The sequence below is a fragment of the Cebus imitator genome, unplaced genomic scaffold, assembly GCF_001604975.1.
Source record: "Cebus imitator isolate Cc_AM_T3 unplaced genomic scaffold, Cebus_imitator-1.0 Scaffold65, whole genome shotgun sequence".
NCBI lineage: Eukaryota > Metazoa > Chordata > Mammalia > Primates > Cebidae > Cebus > Cebus imitator.
In genome coordinates, this window is record NW_016107380.1 from 7,720,458 (window position 1) to 7,728,187 (window position 7,730).

General features: G+C 35.1%; 1 protein-coding gene and 1 long non-coding RNA gene across 2 annotated transcripts in view; one reads left to right on the forward strand and one right to left on the reverse strand.

Moving 5' to 3' along the window:
• The window catches only part of LOC119471589, a 127,146-nt gene extending 119,672 nt beyond the window's left edge, over positions 1–7,474 (forward strand). The window contains exon 4 of the long non-coding RNA XR_005200656.1: positions 1,440–7,474. This is a non-coding gene — a long non-coding RNA (uncharacterized LOC119471589). The remainder of the gene's footprint in view (positions 1–1,439) is intronic.
• Positions 1–7,730, reverse strand: part of PDE7B (phosphodiesterase 7B) — a 336,838-nt gene that overhangs the window by 267,130 nt on the left and 61,978 nt on the right. The window lies entirely within an intron of this gene.

Consider the following 7,730-nt stretch of genomic DNA (forward strand, 5'->3'; position numbering starts at 1 on the left):
ACACAGTTCTAGAAAATGTTTGTATTCTAGTTTTGGCCAGAATTAAATGAGATTACCTGTGCACCTTCCCATCATTAATTGTTTTTACATTAAAATAGTTTGTCAACTGGATAAGCAGTTATTCATTATTGCTTTCATTAGATTCCTTAGATTACTAGTGAGGTTTAATGTATGTTTGTGTCCATCATTTCTTTGAATTTATTCTACTGTGTACTTCTAAACATCTCACTTGTTATTTTCCTATTGTGTGGTTGGTAACAGTAACTGATTCATAAAATTTCTTTGATTATAAATGATATTAATTCATTGTCATATTTTATAAGTATATTTCAAGTTTGTCACTTGTGTTTTAATTTTATAAAATTTCCATGTCTAATTTCTACATTTTTATGATGTCAAGTTTGACATTTGCTGTCTCCTTCATGACTTTTATACCTTGAAACGCCTTCCCTATGCTAAGACCACTTTATGTGATCTATTTTATATTGTTCTTCTATTTTATAGTGTTCTTCATACAAACAACTATTAATCTACTTTGTAATGTTTTATCTGAGATTAGTATAACCTACCTTTTTCTAAAAAGTCAGTTTTACCTATACCATTTGTGGAATGACCCATCACTTTCCCACTGTTTATGAAGCTTTACTAGTCGTATACTAAACACTTCATATATAAAAATTAGTGTCAATTTTACATTTCAAATATCCCATGAAATGTGATATTTATACAAAGATCTCTATACAACTTACAGGTTAATTTTAATGATCAGATATTTTAATAAAGTAATATTGCATCTCTGTAATAGCTCTAAGGCAAGTCATCCATCTTCTTGGTGTCTCCATGCCTAGTGCAGAGTTTGGCATACAGTAGGCACTCAATATATAGTTACAGAATTGCATGAGCCTTTTTCAAGAGAAATATTCTATTTTGTGTGACAAAAGAAGGGACAAAGCAGACTGCATAGATTGTGTTGGCTACTTGTTTCCTTTTTCTTTTCTTTTTTTTAAATAAACCCTAATAAAACAGGATTGATATCTCTTGAAAGTTCTAGTAGAGCAAGGTTTTCCAGAAGGTGATTGGATCCCTTTATTAAAAGCATCTGTGCTATAGCCACTGGCAGAAGCCCAAATACTGTGAAGTGGTTGGCTCTGGGAAATCACAAAGAGATAGAACATAGCCAAATTCTAAGATGGAACAAATCATAAAGCCATCCTGAATCTTAATTTGATAACTCACAGGGAACATCCTTCTGCCTCATCAAGTCTATAAAGCAAGGTATTTATGATGTTCTTATACACTTAGTAGGTAACAAGAGTAATGTACAATAATGCTATTACATTGACTTAACACAGACTATTTCTTAAGGTATTCTGTTGTTAATTTTACTACTTTCATTTTCTCTATATGTGACTGATTTTGCATTCATTGTTTCATAATAGATATCTATCTTCAGTGAAGCATTCCTAAGCAGAAGAAAGCAAGTGCCTGGGAATATTATCTTAGGGAATATTCACAGTAAAGAAGTCAGATAACTCAGAAGATGAAAAATGTCATGTATCTCCTCTCCAATATGGTAAGTAACAGCTGAAAGTTGACTCTGGATCGTCTGTATAGTGGGGCAGTAAAGAGCCTATAAAATCATAAATAAACTCAGACTGGTCTTTATTTTGGTATGGTTCCTGTACTTCCATATGAATAAGAGAATGACTCACCCCCTTGGGAATTCACAGTACATCAAACCAAATTAGGAAGCCAGGCAGCTGTGACCTGGTTTTGTAAGGGCCAAGAAAACTACAGAGTTTCACTGCTGAACCTTGCAACTCAAAATGATTCCCTGGTTTACATGTTCCATTTGGGACACGGGTGTGCCTTACTGACTCATATAAAACTTCACTCTGGGCTTGTGTTTTCTCTTACCTTACCCAGAGTTGTATGTGAGTAAATAAAGGCTTGAGTGATCTTGAGGTGGCAGTTTATAGGAGGGTAAAAGAAAACAGGAGTTAGAATAAACAATGTTAGTCATTAAAAACTTGGATGCAAGACTGACCTTATGCAATCCCTAAGGTAAATGCCTAAGATTTATTTTATGTAACTACAGTAAAAATAACCCTCATGAATTGAGTTCTAATACTAATGCTCATTTCAGGTACATTGAATTATAGGAGGGACAGCACGCTAAACTGCTTGTTCTCAGTCTGCTCCAGTAAGTTTTATTTTTTATTGTTTTGGGGATGCCTTTGGGAAGGATAGGAGGGATGGTGATTCTTGAAATTAGAGGTTGGGATGAAAGTATAAGGAATTTTTTTTTAGTAGAAAGGGATGTTGAGAACAGGTTAAAAAGAGGCTCTGGTTCCATTAATTTAGGATCTGATAATATTCCTCCAAATCTGAAATATTCACAACCGACCAAATAGCCATGATTTTTGGCAAGTGGTTTAATTTTCTGTGAAGCCATTAGGATAAAAATTATGAGATATATTCTATTTATTTATTTTCATTGGCAAATCAGCCTTGTTTCTTGAAGAAAATGGAAACCTGTTTTTATAGAAGTTTACTGAGGTAGTTTTCCTTGAAAAAATAAAACCCTTCAGAATATCCAGATGATGGATGTATTATGGTATGAAAATTTTAATATAGGGGAACATCTCATAATGGAAACAGCTTAATAAGCAGGGAATTTCCATGCACCGATTTCTGTAGAAACTCTAATATTGTTTTTATTCATTGTTTGGTGACAATGTACTCTTGGCTTTTGTTCAGGATAAAGCGTACAAAACTGCCTGTTGGGTCTTTTCATCGTTATTGTTGCCATTGGAAGGGCTTTTACCGCCACTTTTGCACTCTACAGTCTCCCGAATATATTCACCCATGTAAGAAAAGGATTAAATTCAACATAACCCTTGAGATCTGCATTCTGCCACAGGGTTAGGAAGAAGAGTGACACAGGAGACAAGTGATGGTAAGTTGGAAATAGCCTGTTATCCAAAAAACTACAGTTATTTCCTTAATTTATACACAAAGAAGAGTGGGACTAAACCAAAATATTGTCATCTATGCTCACTGACTTTAACAGAGGATCCTCCTAGAGGCCTGACCACCCCCAAGCTCTTTCTGTCTTACCCTTTGTTATTCTTTCAATGAAGCTTGAAAATGAATAAGGAACTTGGCTGGCACCTCCCAAGAGAAAAAGAATTCACCAGTGGCGACTACCAACACCGCATTGTTTATCAGAACCTAAAGTTCGGTTGAAATCCCACAGTGACGTCATCTCCCAGCACTTACTGATGAAGCTAGGGACAATTCCAAGACATTTTCAATGGGATTGGTTACCCTGCGCAGGAAATGGTCAACCAGCTTGCACTTCAAAGACTTTTCCTCTACTTAGGTTGTGCTTAGCTCTTAAAAGAAGTGGAAAGTAACCTAAATCACAGACTCAGGCTAAGACAAGTCCTAAAAGGATTCCAAGAGAACTGCACATGCTGTGGTTATTTTTCTATGGGTTGATAACTTGATATAATTACTAGCATTTAGGTGACTCTTTTTCTGAAATGTAGTTAGGCTTGTGGAGACTTTGGGAATGGAAAAAAATTCAGAATCTATTATATGGGTAACACAAAAATAGTACTAGAGAGACTAGTCTTTTAGTAGGTATTGCTGCAAATGTTTTGAAAAGCAGATTGTCCACTCTGATGGGGAAGGTCATGTATACCTAGGTGTTGAAAACTAGGATAAAAAAAATAACTTCTCAAAAGATTAAGAGATCAGAAATTTAGGATACTTGTATTTAGATGGAAAAAGAAGCATGGAGAGGACTTGACATGCTATATGCCAGCCAAGGTATTAAATATTTAAACTTTTTCTCATCCTATAATGTATAAGTTCTGTATTCTAATTGGAAAAGATATGAAGCAGATAAAGGCACATTTTCTATTTATAGAAATGTATTATGATCTTGAATTCTCTTTGCCAATGAAATTTTTGGATTACACTAAAAATATTCTTATGAAATTATTATTTAAGAAAATGACCAAGCTAAAATTAGTGAAGGCTCATCATAGCCATTAAAAACACCTGAATGTTTCAACATTATGATAATTAAGACAAGAGTATAGCCTTTTAGAGCTAGGAGACCTAGGTTTAAGTTTTTCTTATTTATAAAATAAGGATAGCAATATTTACTTTAAGGATTTGTTGTGAAGATGAAATAAGCTAATTTTAAAGCGCTCTGTAAACAGTCGTGGTAGTAATGATAATAATAATGAAAACAACATGTTATGTCCTGTGTTAACTCCTTTAATTTTTACAACTCCTTTGTGGACCAGATACTATCCTAAACAACCCTTTAACATATAAAGTCAAAGATGGAAAGGTTAAATAATTTGCTCAAAGTCATTTGGTTAGTAAATGGCAGAGTCAGAATTCAAATTCTCTTCTATTATGAGTTGCTTCTGCCCATACAATGCATATTGAAATATTAGGAAAAAGAATATATAGTGTGCTTTGCCTAAAGACCGTCTGTGTAATAAATACAAGACAATCTAACAAGACTTATGTAGTCACAGTAGGGATGTACCACTGGCATGTTGAGAGAAAATAAATCTATATGTGGTTGCAGAGACTAATAGAGCAGTTCACAGTGAGGACACGATTACTTAAGTGTAGAAATTTTTCATAACATTTTATTGGGTGGCAGTATCGTAAATATTTCTTTTTTCTTAGCAAAGTTCAGGAAGTCATAATAAGCCACAGAGTTACAGTGGTAACATCTGGAAGACTGGTTCCTTAGGTGAGCCTCCTAAAAGGCCTCTTGTTAAGTCAAAATGAACAAAGCATTCATTATCTGCTGCCCTTTATTTCCATTGAAACTGAAGACTTTCAAAAAAGGAGGCGTTTGGTAGCACAAGTGGAAAGATTGGCTTGGATTGTCCTCCACCTCCTATTATAACCAAAAGAGTTCTTTTATTTTGAGGAGACATTAATGATTCTTTCCACAAGCTGAACACATATTTACCCTGGAGAATAACCCCCATACTCAGCTGACCTGAAAAAGTGATATAATAATATTTTGATACTTTCATATTTCCCCTTATTAGGAATAATAATTTGGGGAGTTTTTTTAAATGAATACATAAGGCAGTTAACTTTAAAATTTTCTTATAATACCACAGAGGAAATAAACACAACACAAAACAATTTCCCTGTGAAAACATACCAGACAACTTATAGTGATAATCTGATTGGAGAACACTTTGTTCATTATAAAATATTACATACTATATTTCAAACATGATAGAAATCTAAAATTAATCCCTGTCTTCACATAAATAAAATGCCTTAAAATGCCATAAGATATTGTATTTCCACCTAAACACCTTTGCGGCCTAAGTCATCCTCAGGAGCTATCTGTTCATGATAAAAAAGTAAAGTTGCTGTAAATAAAATTCAAATTCCAAATATTTTTTAGAGCTCCCCTATAAGATACATCCTAACATGGAATTTCATCTTACAGGAGGGGATACACTGTCTTTTGCAAATACTTTCACTCCGCTTCACAACTGGGCATATTCTAGTAGTGGTACAGAAACAAAACTGGAATTCTGGTTTCAGAGATGACACCAAATGTGGAAGAGAAAGAAAATGTTTGAGGCCTAGTATACTTATGTTTTTCTAGATTCATAAATAATGCTACGGGTAGCTTCCATTCCCAGTCACGACAAAATAATTAGTAACGAGCAACTCATCCAGCCATAAACCATTATAAAACTGGACAAAATATTTGAAGCAACTGTTTCAGATGTTGGAAGACATTCAGTGCAAAATTGTGGTTCCTAGGAGAAAGAAATAACATGATAAAGCCCCCCAGTGGCCCTAGCTCTCTGTCTAGACACAGGGAGGTAGAGCCAAAGCAGAACCCAGGGGTCTTGCTGAGCTGAGAAGGAACACATTCTGAGTTTGAGGCCAAAATTTTGGACCAGACACCCCGAGAGAAGAGAACTAGGAACTGCATAGAGAAGAAATGCCAGAAATCTGCAGAAAGGTTCTTTTAGGACTTGGTCAAATATTAACCTCCTTGTTCATGTCCAGGGAAAACGATAAGGTACAACAATGTAGATCTGTTGGTGCGAGTGAAATGAAGATGCCAGGGGCACAAAGAGCTGGGAGTCACAAGAGTTCTGACCAACCAAAGTAGAGAGGGCTCACCGACACCCTGGGCATGCAGCTGAGATCAATCACACACTTTCGGAGAGAGGCCACTTTAGTTCAAAAGACTCTGTCCTGGCAAAGCTTATTCACAGGCCTTAAAAGGAGCAACTGATTCATAAGGAAATTAATTTCCTACCAGAGAAAAATTCAGCAATTATTAAGGAAGACAAGAAAATACAGATTCTACAATTAGGATTCACAGCAGCATATCAAAAAATTTTACTAGATGTGCAAAGGAAGTGAAAAATTTCACTTGCAACAACAGCAACAAGTCAATAGAGGCAGACTTGAAATGACAATGTTGAAATTAGCAGATGAGACCTTTAAAATAGCTATGATAGCACCTTTAAGGATTCAAAAGAAATATAATGAGTAAACATAACAAATCTTAGTAGAAAACTGGAAACTACAGAAGACAACCAAATGAAACTTTTAGAATTAAAAAAATATAATATCCTACATTAAAAATTCACTGGGTAGGGCTTAACAGCACACTTGAAACTGCAGAAGAAAAAAATAAGTGACATGGAAAATTTGAAAACAAAACAAAACAAAACAAAATCCAAAACCTCTATGAACAAAGAATGAGAAAAGATTGAAAAAAATCTCTGCAGACTTTTTGCAAAAATCTGCAAATTAATTCTAAGATGTACTTGGAAATGCAAAGGACTTAGAATAGCCAAAACAGTCTTGAAAAAAATAAAACTAACGTTGGAAACTGATTTTACAACCTGCTATAACGCTGCAATCATCGTAATAATGTAGTATTGCTTTAACATGCACACACACGCGTGGGCGCGCGCGCACACACACATACACACACACACACACACACACAGTTTATGTATTGTAGACCTAAATGTAAGCAAAAACTACAGAGAAGGAAACATAGATTATCTCTGCAACCTTGGGTTAAGCAAAGATTTCTTATATAGAATACAAAAGGATGAACTTAAATATTTTTGATAAATTAAACTGCCTAATTAAAACACCTGCTCATCAGACATCTTACAACATATTAATTACATTTAATGTTTATTATAAATTATATTAAAACTATAAACTATGAAGATACATATTATACTTCCCTCAAGCCATGCACAGGAAGAAAACATTCTCAACATGTATCTGACAATGAAGTTGTATGTAGAATATATATTTTTAAACTGCAAGTCAATCAATTAACTACACTTAGTGATAAACAGATAACTGGATTTAAAAAAAGGGCAAACTGGGCCAGGTGCCATGGCTCATGCCTGTAATCCTAGCACTTTGGAAGTCCTAGGCAGGTAGACCACCTGAGGTCAGGAGTTCAAGACCAGCCTGGCCAACCTCCTGAAACCTTGTCTCTACTAAAAATACAAATATTTGCCAGGCATGGTGGTGGGCACCTGTGATCCCAGCTATTCCAGAGGCCGAGGCAGCAGAATCACTTGAACCTGGGAGGCAGATGTTGCAGTGAGCCAAAATCATGCCACTGCACTCCAGCCTGGGCAACAGAGCAAAACTCTGTCTCAGGGAAAAAA